General features: G+C 40.2%; 1 protein-coding gene and 1 pseudogene across 2 annotated transcripts in view; both read left to right on the forward strand.

The window, feature by feature from the left end:
• LOC146476069 (ficolin-2-like) overlaps positions 1–14,187 on the forward strand; it is a 60,581-nt gene that overhangs the window by 13,000 nt on the left and 33,394 nt on the right. The window lies entirely within an intron of this gene.
• On the forward strand, positions 1,161–3,241 carry LOC146476070 (fibroleukin pseudogene; annotated as a pseudogene). The gene is made up of 3 exons (XR_014865729.1): positions 1,161–1,197; positions 1,482–1,859; positions 2,683–3,241. The product of XR_014865729.1 is annotated as a fibroleukin pseudogene (transcript).

Below are 14,187 nucleotides of genomic sequence, written 5' to 3' on the forward strand. Positions count from 1 at the left end.
GTGGCCCCCATTTTTTAATGCATCAATTTAAATGTCATACGGTTGACCACTATATATCGCGATTTAAAGAAAAGTTTAATACTCTACTTTGAGATATTTTTATTTGAATGCTTTAAAAAGCACGTATTAAGGTAGTGCTGCTTACGTGCACCCACAGCAAAATCTTTAATTTCTCTCATAATCTTTATTCCAGTTCAATTAAAATAGTTTGTTGTGTAAGATTAAAGTAAATTTTGTTGAACTGCTTCGATATTTTAATGCAAGAAATTAATTTTTATAGAAATGATAGTTCCCTTTTCTGATTACTAGCGTTCCTAATATAAACCTCGTGGGTCATCCATTTACTATAATAGCCATCCAGGTTGCACAAAAACGAGCACGGTGACCCCCATTTTTTATTGCACTTTTGTAATGCTCATAACATAGTCACGAACTGGACCAAGTCTTAGACAATTTTTAATACTCCTTCTTTTTTAACGGAATCACCTTAATCAACTCGTTGTTAAACAAGGACGACAACGTGTCTTCCTTGTTAAGAAAATAACTGATAAAAATATAAATTTATATGCAACCCTTTGGACTGAGAAGAAAGGCTGAAATAAAAACTCGATAAGTTAGATCCATCTTGTAACCTACTTGACAAGCGAGTGCTTTCCTTACTTATTCAAAGACATTCTTTAGAACTATCGCTATCTGTCGGAGTCTTACTCTATTTTGTGACCAAAATGCCGTTTTCCCGCCACAAAATAAAACAAATTAACTATGAAACCTACAAGACAACATTAAAGGAGAGAACTCAGATGGCTTGAGCAAAAATATTTGCCATCTTCTCTCCATTTGATGAAATGACGTGTGCAATTTTCGTTTGTCTCATCAAGTAGCACAATTGATAAAAAAAAAGGGACCTTGCCCTTACACTAACCTGAGTGGTTGTATTTCCTGCAATTGATGAACTTACGTGTGAAATTGCCGTTTGTCTTATCAAATAGCTCAATTGATAAAAAAAGGTTCAATTTTCATAAATTAACCTGAGATAGTCATATTACAAGCTTTTTCGCGGCAAGAAAGTTTGCGTTTAAAAAATTGGTGCTGCTATCTTAAAAAGGCACCGTGATTCGTCACAAATGCACTCACTCTTCGTTTTCCTATGCTACAGAAAAATGCCCCTCTTTGAAGAATATCAATGCGCCATGAGTGGTAATTTTTATAGACATGCATGAGGAAAAAAAAGCCAACATGAACATTCTCGTTTAGTTTCCGATGTTTGCCATGTGTATGTGTATTAAGTATGTGTAGTAAGAAATTTTATAGACGGAGGCAAGCTCGGTTTACAGTTAAATACGTCAATGTTGCCTACTGCACCTGACATTATTTATTTACCTCGTTTATGTTGATACAGAAACAAAACTAACCAACAATATCCTTCATTATTTTAAGATGCACTAACAAATAGGTGTATTTATATTGTATTTTTTAATTAGTTTACAAGAGCTGCTCTGAACTCTACAAAGCTGGTAAACGAACCAACGGTGTTTACACGATCAAACCCGACAATGGCGGTGCCTTTGATGTGTACTGTGACCACACAACAGACGGTGGGGAATGGACAGTGATTCAAAAGAGATTGGACGGCTCGGTTGATTTCTACCTCGACTGGGACGACTACAAACGAGGCTTTGGGAATCTGAATGACGAATTTTGGCTCGGATTGGACAAGATTCATCGCCTGACGAAAAACCCAAGCAAGCTTCGAATGGATCTTGAGGACTTCAGTGGCAATACAGCATATGCTGAGTACAGTTCCTTTGGTGTTGGTGATGAGGGAAGCAAATACAACATGACTCTTAGTTCATACTCTGGTAAGTATACTATAATAATTGGATGATCAGATAGAAAGCTATATTCAAACAGCATTATTTGTAAGTTTTGTTGAAAAAAAGTGTAACTATACTAATTAATGAGAACGTTCATTAATTCAAAATATTGGGGAAAAATCCAAACTCTCAACAGATACAAAAACTGAAGATAGCAATGTTCCGTTCATGAAAACGTGATCATAGACAGTATTCTTGTTACCTCTCTGATTTTTTTTAATTAACATTAACTGTCTGTTATTCATTTTATTTTACAGAGTAAGTCAATCTGACTCTTTGATACATTGATTGTTACTTTTTTTTCTCAATTCGGAATATGCTCTTTGTGTAGCAAATTCAACCAAAAAAAAAAAAAGCATATGAAATATAATATATTCTACTGAAAATGAAAGACATGGTAACCCAATTCACAGTTATGTACGCAATGTATGCAGTTGCAAAAAGAAAGTCTGGGAAACTTCAGGCTTGAATTGGATTCATACCTGTCTGAAATATCACAAAGATTTATTTAATAAACACAACAAAAGCTTACAAAGTCCGCCTTTAGGCTAAAGCACATGGTTCTCTTGTAATACGACACTGCGCATGTACCGAGTGTTACTAGGCAAAAATAAAATGTTATTATACCGCTGAATATCATGACAATACCCATGACTTGGAGTGGAGGATAAATAAATTAATGTAAAATATTTAAAATATCCGGTATATTGAATTGCTGATGAAAGATTTAAAGACCACTTATATGCTGCGACATTTTTAAAGCCATACCTTTTTTTTTCTTTTCTGGTGTTTTTTTTTTTTTTTCAAGGAACTGCTGGTGACTCACTTTCTTATTAAAGTGGCATGGCGTTCAGCACCAAAGATCGAGACAACGACATGTATTCTGAGAATTGTGCCACGCGATTCAAGGGAGCCTGGTGGTACAACGCCTGTCACAGGTCCAACCTGAACGGCCAATATCTTGAGGGCCAACAATCTTCTTTTGCTGACGGTGTAAATTGGAAGAGCTGGAAGGGTCAATACTACTCTGTTAAACGAGCTGAGATGAAAATCCAACCAATTAATGCTTAATTAAAACTCAGCACGCTTTCAGTTTTTGTGTTGGTTTTGTTGCATTCAGTTTAGAACACAGCATTATTTCGCTTGTCAGTATCGGCAGTTTTACTTCTTGCTTTTTTTTCATATATGCGTGGAAGGGTTATTGCTAAATCGGTTGAAATCTAAAATCAATCCAGTTATGTAAACGTAACGACACGTTCCTTACTTAGGTGATGTGGGATGTTAATGGTTTTCCTGAGCAAATGTAACAGTTACAAGAAGACTTAATTAAAGGGTTTGGTAATTTATTTACCGTCATTCAATTATCATTGAATTGTCATTCAATCCTTCTGCTCATTTCTAAAATCGTGTAAATTGTTTACATCCTTAAACTATCGGCCGCGTATACACTTGTTTTCAGGTTTGCTAAAAGATCAGTAGGTCATATATTGGGACTCAGAAAGTTTTTACGGCCAGTTCAATTTATTTAACAAATAGTTGATGCAACAACTGAACGAAGTTAGAGTACACGCTTTAATTAGAAGAATGGAAACCAATTAACAAAATTATATACTTGCTCTCCCGCCAAAACTAATCCTCCAACATTTACGAGAAACTTTATTCTTACTTCATAACCCCCAAAAAAGGCAGAAAATGAACCAAGAGTGTCTCAAAAAAGAATTACAGGCCTCCTTAATCTGCCGAAGCCTAACCATATAGCTTGATGTTCATGCATTTTTGTCCCTCGAGCGCTCTTAACTTGGGAGTGCCTCGGTAACCACCCGCCTGCGGTTCGTGATTCCGCCTTCGTTTTGAACATTTTGTGATGTCATTTTATGGTCTATAAAGCCTGGGCACAGTTGTTCAAAGCCCGATTAAGCTAATCCTGGATAAACTCAGACTTTGACTCAAGTTTAATTGCTTTATCAACAAAGGTTCTTCCAAAAGATTCTCGGCCGTCAGTTTGTGACTTAAACTTTTCTTTACCTTTAGCATGAAATTAGCCTTAAAACCCATTTTAACGAACGACGATGAAAGCCTCAATTAACTTTTAATCGTGGATTAGCGTGAATCGGTTTTCGAAGAAGCCGGCCCTGGACGCAAGCACATGCGCAAGTACAAGCAAAAGAGCCTCATGTCAAGTGAAATCTAACAAGACGGAAGCACAAGCACACGAGAAAGGAAAAAGTTTGATCTTTGTGCTTGTGCTACGCTTTTGCGTATGCTTGCGTCGAGGCTGTTTTCTCTGTTATGCTTGAGCTAGCGGTTGTGCTTGCGTCGCTCGGAGAGCCAGAATTAAGAGAATACTTTATAGAAAACTGCCTTCGATTTGTTAATTTTACAATAACTACCAAAATTATCGCGTGCTGCTCTGGCGTAGCTATTGTGTACAAGAGTACAATGGCGTCCGATTTAACGCTCGCGCTTTCCCAACCAAAACTATAAAAAAAATGGACGGCAGTTTTTTTATGGTTTATTCCTCGCGTAGCGAGGTTAATAAATTTGTCGGGCCGAAGGCCAGCGCTTGGGAGCTAAGCTGCGCGATTGCCAGCGGAAATATATTTACATATTTTTATATATGTATATATCTTTGAAGATGTCCGTGCTGTTGCCTGGCAACAGTGCGCAAACAAAGTATGAATGACGTCAGACAAAGGGAAGGTTGCTAGGCAGCAACAGGTTGGGAGACGTGCTGGCGTCAGAAGGAGTTTGTTGGAGCAAAATTTGTATACATCGGGAAAGTTTTCGTTCAGTGCCCGATTAAATTTCACTGGATGGAAATATCTCTGCAGAATCTTTTCCCTTTCTTCCAGAAATCTTTTTTGTGAAAGATTGCATAGAAGAAATTACACGTCTTGTGTCGGCGTGGTAAAAAAAAAAAATTCCGTTGAAAATAAATTCATCAAACATGACAACGCTGCACGCCCGTTGTACATTTCGTCGCGTCAGAAATAGATTTCAACCCCAAACGAGCCTGTGGAACTATGAAAAGACCATATCTCATCAAAATAGTTGCTTTGTTTAGAAACCTTTTAATCTCCTCATTTGATGCTGCAATACGAGTAAAGAGGGCTTTCCACCCAGCCCTAGCTTCGTGAGGTTTTGCGAGCGTTGAAGGTGTCCGCAATGTTGCCTGGCAACGGTGAAAAACAAAGTACGAATGACGTCAGACAAGAGGAAAGTTGCTAGGCAGCAACAGGCGGGAAAGTTTTTTCGTTCAGTGCTGGATCAAACTTCAACTGTTATGTTCATCAATATTCACTGAATGGAAATATCTCTGCAGAATCTTTTCCCTTTCTTCCAGAAATCTTTTTTGGGAAAGATTGCATTGAAGAAATTACACGTCTTGTGGCCGCGGTAAAATAATTTTCCGTAGGAAATAATATTCATCAAACACAACCGCACCGCACGCCCTTTGCACATTTCGTTGTGTCAGAAAAAGATTTCAACCAAGAGTTGCTATGTTCAGAAACCTTTTAATCTCGTCATTATTCAATGCGAGTATCAAAAGAGCCGCTTTCTACCCAGCCCTAGCTTTGCGGGGTTTTGCGAGTCACGTATTTCTAGTTTAAACGTCACTGAAATGTCACATTTGTCCCCCGTGTTCGGTTGGACGACACTCTTCCTAAAGGGCCAGTTTCGCCACTGGGTGTTTCAATATTCCAAACTTTGTCTTCACTTCAGCTGATCTTAAACATTGTCAGAACAAAGGAAAACTTTCACAATCCTGCCAAGGTTCCAGGTGCCCGTTTCTCGAAAGTCCCGGTAACTTACCGGGGCCGATAACTATATTTTTAAATGTTTTTCCGCCGATTACACAGTGATTACAGACATGGTACTTGGCCAATCTTTTCATAGAGTTTAACTGGCGATTTTCACATTTAGTGTTCAAAGCTAACAAAATTTGACTTCTGTTAAGAAATATTTATCACCAAAGACACTCATCGGGCCCGGTAAGTTACCGGGATTTTCGAGAAACAGGCCCCAGAACCCTTTTGGAGTTCCATAGTCAACTACAAGCACCAGATCACTAATCTTAACGTTAGGTGCAGCTTGGAGCCATTTCTTTCCGGAAGTTAAGCCGGGTAAGTACTCACGTTACCATGCTTTCCAAATGTGAGTGGTAATAACGTGCACTTATCGCCAACACTTTTGGCATGATATCTCCTTGTCAATGAATATTCCAGGTAAAAGGTTAAGTGTCGCTCTCCCAATGATGAAATGATTAGGAGTTAGCGCTTCAAGAACATCTGCATCCGAACTCACTTCATTTAAGGAACGACTGTTGACAAGGGATTCAACTTTCGCAATAGCAGTTAACAACACTTCCCATACTCAAACGTTCCCATACTCCCCTCATGAGGGTTGTAGCAGGAGGGTTGAATACCCATTAAATTTCTGTTTCCTGGTTTTGCTGGTCGGAGATTTCAAGCTTGAAATTTCCTTTTTGCCATCTTTCTTCTGAGAGGCTTAAAAAAGCGGGACCATTCAGCAATCTACTCTCTGATGTGATAGCTGTAACTGGAAGTCATTTGCTACCATCGTCGGCTGGATTAAGAGGACCAGGGCAATGATTCCACTGGATTGATTCAGTTGTGTCCAGAATCTCACCAACTTGGTTCGCAATAAAGGCAGGGTGACGCTTAGATTCGCCACGAATCCACTGGATCACAGTGCTACTGTCAGTCGATAGGTAGGTAAAATCTACCTTGTAATCATGTTCCTTGACTACGACACTAGAAAACCTTGCACTTAAATCTGCAGGTTGCAGCTCAAGTCTAGGGATGCTCAAAGGTTTCTTGGGCGCTGCACGCGTCTTTGCTAATGTTTAATGCTTAAATTGCGCTTTTTACATCTAAATATGATCAAAAGCGCATAACAGTAATAAAATTATACATAATAATCTAATAATAATATATAAATAACGACTATATAAGAATTGAAACCCTTATAATATTACAATATATCCATCGATCTTTTAAATACTTATAAAGAAAGGAAAAAGCTACAACCAAACTTCCACAACCAGAGACGTATATACCACCTACTGACGTTCCACAATTCACTTGACTCTGAAGATGACTTCCGCTCAGGTTGTCGAAACGTCAGTCAAAGTCACCACAAACAGTCCTTCTCAGGACTACACTCACCCGGATGATCATAATTTACGTACTTATGACATGACTCCTGGGTTCAAACCATTTACAACCAAACTTCTATAACATACTACTGAACGCCTCATTACAATAATAAGTCTTTAACATGGTTTTGAAGGTGTTGAAGTCAGTCTGACTTCTTCTCCCGAGTTGTCACGCGTCCCTTCGAGTATAAGCGGGAACTTGAGCGTGTCCCTAGTGGTCACGCGTTTCATTTTATAATTAACAAAACAGTTCTGCCATTTCCTCATCTTCAGGGGTGTATCAAACATAACTGTATGGGTACGTTTGGAAGGTAGAAGGATGAACCACGCGCTTATTATACACCAACTGATATTTCTTGACTTGGCGGGTTGTTTCAATGGCGTACAGTTTGGCGTCACGGACGATGTGATGGCTCCTGGTGACGTTGGTCTGGCACGCCACCTCTTCTAAGGGATTCTGGATGTCGTCCAGACGTTTTGGCCCAGAACCTGATAATTCATTTGACGGGACCCTTCACTGTTGATGGACAGACCGCGCACTTTACCCTCTTCTTTACCCTTTTTTTAGCTTTATTGTTCAATTAGTTAACAGCACATTATAACTATCAGAGAAAGAAATATGAAAAGAAAGACCAAAAGGGTTAGCACGAAAGGGATATGATACCCATGCGAGGCGTAGCTATTAATTGTAGTTCAAAATAGCACGATAAATTTCTTACATTTACTTGAGTAAAAGTCGTCGTTTGTTGCAGCTGTTGTTTGTACTTGCAACAATTCTTGAAAGAAACTCCGAAGTAGAGTTAAGCCCATGTGTTGACTTGGATGAGGTAGGAATCAACTTTTACATCGTTGCTATATATTGGACGTTAATAAAGCACTGTTCGCTATACGCCTACTAGTGCTCGTCGCGATGATCTTACAGCCACAAGATATTCTTACACACACCATATTCTGTCTAAGATTACGTGGCGGCCAAGGCCATGTAATTTGTGGAGGCTGTTGTCCTTAATCTCATTGAATAGTCGCTCCGTCAGCCATTGGCGCCGTTGATGGAGGGTGGTAATGTTGCACTCTTTAAAAGCCTCTTGGTAACCTAAGTCTGGGAAAATAATTCTAAGTGCAAGGCGCGGAATTTTCTCTAGCTCGTCAGAGAGATACTCAGGCAGACCATTTTGGAAAACTTGGCAAGCATATTCAGACACGTGCCGGATAAACGTAGTAAAGAAACAAAGTAGCTGCGCAGGATCTCCTTTTGCACGCTTAAGTTGCCTTAACAGATAAAGCCTAGAGGCTCCTTTTTTGATAACATTCTCTATGTGAGCGTTCCACTTTAGATTGCTTGAAATTGTGAGACCAAGAAGTTTTCCGCTAGTTACAACCTCCATTGGTTTGTTGTTAATAGTAACTGCTTCGAAGGGATCTACAGACTTTGAGAAACTTATCTGCAACTCTTTACACTTGTTCTCATTCAATTGGAACTTATCTATTTCGGCTTGCCTAACTAGGTCGTCTACAGCGCCTTGTATTCCACTTTGTTGGCCCTTGTGGACTGTCTCGGCCATCGATGTATCATCGACGTACTTCCAAAGGTTGACGCCATTGACACTGATGTCGTTTATCATGACCAGGAAGAGCCAGGGCCCCAGTTTGGTCCCCTGCGGTACACCAGTCCTGACATGCAGGACCCCAATCCGAGAAGCAATCATGGGCGAGTCTCACTCGTTGCTTCCTGTCAGAAAGAAAATCTGCAATCCAGTCCAGCACCCAAGGTGGGAGCTCATAATCCGTAAGCTTAGCCGTGAGAATGGTGTAGTCGATAAGATCAAAAGCTTTCCTAAAGTCGAAGAGCACCACGCGCACTTTAGAGCCGTTGCTGTCGGTATCCTTATACCAGTTGTGAAGCATGCTGATTAGGGAATGTACAGTGCTGGAGTTTGGGACAGTCACGTATTGGTTCTGGTCAATCTTTGCAAGGACGGCAGGCTTGATGTAACCGACAACAAAAAAATCTTCCCCAACTTTAGAAAGAATTGGGGTCAAAGAAATGGGTCTCAGGTGTTTGTTCACATTGCTAACAGGTGAAGTCTTCGGGAGGGGTGTAATGTCCGCTTTCTTCCACGAAGTTGGAAGGCGACGCTCCAAAAAGGAAGAATTCAAGATGTCTGCCACTGGTGCAGCCAATAAGTCAGCGTTTTCTTTTAATACCCACGAGGGGATTCCATTGGGTCCGGATGCTTTGTTCTTATTAAGCACCGATAGTTTCGTAAGACTGAAAACTCATATATAGGACAGGGAGGATCTTGTTGGCATGTATACGCGTGTGCGTGTGCATCAGGGGTGGCTAGAGGAGTAAAGGCGGTAATTGGTGACAAAAAAGCGTCGTTAATAACATTGGCCAAATGTTTAGGATCTTTCCCTTCATCGGCAAGATGTTGAAGGTCTGCGATGGGGCTCGCGCGCTCGACCTTAGAAAAACCACTTACCTGTTTGATTTCCTTGCACCACTGGGCAGGTTTAGAAGCCTTGAGATCTTTGACTTTGGCATCATAGTACTTTGCTCGACACGCTTTCCGATCTCTGTTCACTTTATTCTGGAGCTGGTTGTACTCAACCAGATTGTTGTTGGCCAATGCCTTTTGCCGGCGGCGAATAAGGCGTTTAATAGAGTAATTCATCCATGGCGCCTCGTTCGCTGATATCGATTTTACTTTCAGGGCATCATTGCGTCCATTCCGGAAATGATAGCTTCTTCCATCAACTGTGCTTTCTCATCACATGTATCTTTGTTCTTTACAAGGTCGGCGATGTTGACTTTTTCCAAGTATGAACTCAGAGCGACCCTGTAACTTTCTCGCTGATCTCTTGTAATGATAGATCGTTTTGGTGGTTGTGATTTACAGCGAGACAAGGGCTGGAGTTCAACAGATGCGCGATCTGACAGACCGAAGGCTGGGCGTTTTATTGGCTCCTCGTAAAATTCTTTGATGTTGGCCAAAACGAGATCTTAAGTCTGATTTCCTCGACAATTTGTGTCAGCTTAAAAGCGTTTCTAAAACTCAAAGTATCGAGCCTGTTAAAATCCCTATGATCAAAACTCCACAGTTCGAAAACCGCGATTCAATTGTAGACATTGAGTCGTGGAGATAGAGCAAGATCTCAGAGTCAGAAACGCCCTTGTCTGTCTGTGGATGGTAAACATTGGCAATAATTATACAAGCTAATCCCCAAGGGAGGCGTGAAGGTCGTAAATGAAGCCAAACTGCTTCAATTTTTTCATCGTGTAGATCTTCTAGAATGGCATACTTCAGCCCTTTCTTGATGTAGGTACAAACGCCTCCGTGTATAACGTCTATCCTGTCCCTCCTCACTAAGTTATACCCAGGAATACAGACGATATTGTCGTGAATGTGGTCGCGCAACCAGGTCTCTGTTATGCAGGCAATGTCCAAATTTGCATTTGTAATAACATCAGAAACTTCATCCATTTTGGGGGCCAAAGACATTACGTTCGAAAAAAAAAAAAAAACAGACGGAACGTAGACTTTCCTCGCTTCTTGTTGGTTTTGTTGTGATGGAGAAATGGTCACAAAATTAGCTATGCTTCGGTGTCATCGGAAACTTCCTGAATGATTGATACGGTTGGTTAACTGCACTTTGATGGGATAGCGATATTTGTTTGCTCTTTCCCTTACTTGGCGGCCGGCTCTTGTCCCTCTAAAACAGGGCCACATGTACCTAACATCCTTGCAAAGGTTTCGAAACCGGTAAAACACCATAAGACTTAAAAATAGAAACAAATTTCCGATAAAATAAACGGAGCCAGGAAGTGAAGCCAAGCACGGCGCATAACAAAGCAGAACATTTCATATCTGATGAACGTGATGGTTTCCTGTCATAAAAGACTTGTATGTTAAAGCAAATTTAAAATGGCTGAGTTCCTTCATATTTACAAGAACTGTTCATCAATGCAGTCCTACGACTAATCTTCGCTCTTTCTCCGACACCACTCGACTTCAAAATTCAACGTTAAATCTAATACGGGTATTGTTGTTTTTTTTCCAGAAGTGTGGAACTTAGTTGTTACCGATAGACATCCGACCTAATAAGAGCCAGGACAGTTTTAAATCAAGACTGAAAACATTCCCTTTTAAATAAACCTATATAAAAAAGTGTCAGTTTTTTTTATACAGGTGCAAAGCGCATTGAGTAGCAGCGGTAATGTATGCGCTGTACAAGAATGTTAAGGCTAATTTTTTTGTCTCCTGCAGAGTGCAAGAGACCAATTTTACAACACACCACTTTACGGAAAAGGAGGAACCACTACCTATATGGCGAGGGCGGTGGTCAACAAGCCTCTGAGAGGGAGCGCATGCGTAAACTCCAACCCTCAGTGTTAGGTCAGCTGAGGAGCAAAGGCGCATGCGTGTCATCCAACTGTTACCTGAAACACATGTGTACAGTTGAACTGTTATGTCAGCGAAAGAGAGGACGCGCACACGTGTCATCAAACTGCCACGTTTGCTGTGGGGATAAGACGAGTGTGTGTTATCCAAAGGTTAAATCAGCTGAGCAGCTAATCGTCCAATCTCCGAGAAATTAGTGTTTTAATAGTGAGCGAATTTCGCGATGTTCAGCGCTGTATATCATCAATACTGTTGTCTTTTCAGTAGCACAGGTTTTCAATGAAATCTTGGCACAGTTATGCGCCAAACTATGCTGTACCCTACGAGCATGGGTTCATTGGTCGCCCTAATGTGGCGGCGCACGAAAGAGAAACTACTGAAAACATCTGATTCAGCCGTCCACAAACCTAACGTATAAGTTAAATAATTCTGGTTTTTAACCGGCTGCTAACTGGTTTGACTGGCTTGCACAAGCTCGCCCGGAAAATGGCGGGAAAGAGATTTTGTTACCTAACTCGTTTTTGCATGAGCAGAAAGTTTGTTTGAAAAACGTTTGCAAACGCTTTATCCAACGGTTCGCTATTTGATCGGTAAGATCTGCCGTGAGGCGCTTAAGATTATTCGAAAGCTTGAATGTGTTTGTTGGCGTTTTTGGCGAGACATTCGTTTGAAACGTTCGGATGAGGTTGTTGACGTAACGTGCTAAAATGTTGGACTGGAAGTGACGATTCACATGACGTACGTCGCGAATGTACGATAGGAAATCGGCGAATGGTTGGAGCGGTTTTTTATTCGCCCGGCGACGGACAGGGTGACCAAGAAACCTCAGCTCTCAGGGTAAAGTGCTGCTTTCCAAGTCAGGGAGTTAAAGGTATTCATGTTTATAATCCATGAAGTAAAACTTATCTCGCAAACCATTCGTAAGCAAGCTGAGAAAAGAGGGATTTCCAGTAAACAGAATGTCACCCTCAGAACCTCAGATTCCTTTGCAGAAAGATGCAAATTTCCCACCAGAATTTGGCGAATATTTTCTTTTCCGATCGCGTGCTTTTTTTGTCCAAACATTTTCTATCACGTTATTAAACAAGAAAGAGAAACAGAGAAATGCAGTATGAGATAAAATGACCATCTGAAGATAGCCTAGGTCAATGGTTTCACCGAGTCGCTAAAACATAGCATTTTCTCAACAACCTCGCTAACTTTGGTTTTCGTGAGCGCGTGCATTGATTGCCCAGATTTTTTATTTCGTATTATTAAAGACGAAGATCCAAACTTTATCACAATGTTCCTCTCGAGCCGATACCTGACATACCAAGATTCATTTTAAACCTTCAAACTTACTCAATTTTCGCCTCATTGCAAAGTCCTCAAAATGTCAAATTTTCAAAGAACCATAAGCCCCTCAAAAGTTTTACAAAAGTTAACATAGGTCCCATTGAGAGAAAGTAGGTGAGTAATGCTCTTATTCAAAACTTACCTCGCTTTCTAGCGTTGCAGACTGCTTCAACACAAGCGTATTGAACTTGACTAATTTTGAATGAGATTTTTGCATAATTAACGAGGCAAAACCCCTACTGTTCGTTTCTCCACATTTCTCGAAAACTATAACTTTCCAGAACATTCAAATTATCTTTTTGAAGATAGTTCCCCAAAAGTAAACTTCAGGCAAATTATCAGGAGTTTCGATTTTTCAAGCTTGGCCAGCGATTCTCGAAAGTTACGGTCAGGCACTCTTAAGAGCGGCAATCTAGAAATTTCGCCTGGAGGTGTGCAAAATGAAAAAAATCGAAAATTCCCAAACTTTGCCAGGACATAGGTCTAGATAAAGTATTACTACAAAAAATACTTTGAGTTCCATTAGATTTTTATTTTAGGCGAACGGCGACAAAGTCAGTTTGGCTGCTCCCACATCGGTTTTCACGGCGTCCACACCATACGTTACTTGAAAGTCAACAGTGAATCAACAAAAAGAATGCATATGTAGGAACAGTCTGAACTGTTATTTGTTCAATTCCATCGCGAACTAAATATTTTTTGGATTTTTAATTTTTTTCCATATTTCGCCGATTTTGGCGGAGCAAAAACATGGCAACATTGGGAGGGTAAAATCGCTCCTTGGTACATGGCGTGGTTTTATATTAAGTACATCGAGCGAATGATTAAGGTTTCATCTTCAAAAATCTCCAATAACATTTTTTGGCTACTATTGTAACACAAAGCAATAAACAAAAACATGTGGCAGAACACAACTATGTATTTCAACTGTCCTCCATGGTTGGCGAGCACATGCTTTTCTCAGTCATGTGCACAACACTATAGGTACACAATGCGTATACAACATCCCCCCTCTTCTATGAAGGCATGGACGGGTAACAGAAAACAAAGGTTGCATGACTAAACTCAACTAGGCTCACAAATGAATTTGAATAAGCACAGTTTCTAAGAAACGTTCTAGCTCAAATGAAAGTCATTAAACACGCTGGGTATTTTTTAGTCAAATGGGGCCAAAAACTTTCTCCTCCTTAGGGTTTTGTGGTAGCAGCCTCAAACTTTGCAACCAGACAAAACAATATTTTCTCTACAACTTGTCCGATTCGGATTTTTGAATTTCATTTTTCTAACGGTAAAATGACGTCATCAATTTGGCGGGAATTTTTTTTTGGAGCTACGACACAGTTGTTCCTAACATAAAAAACAACACGAAATGAGAATAACAAATCTGAAAAAAAAT

Source organism: Pavona decussata, unplaced genomic scaffold (genome assembly GCF_977016875.1).
Source record: "Pavona decussata unplaced genomic scaffold, jaPavDecu1.1 SCAFFOLD_81, whole genome shotgun sequence".
Taxonomy (NCBI): Eukaryota; Metazoa; Cnidaria; class Anthozoa; order Scleractinia; family Agariciidae; genus Pavona; species Pavona decussata.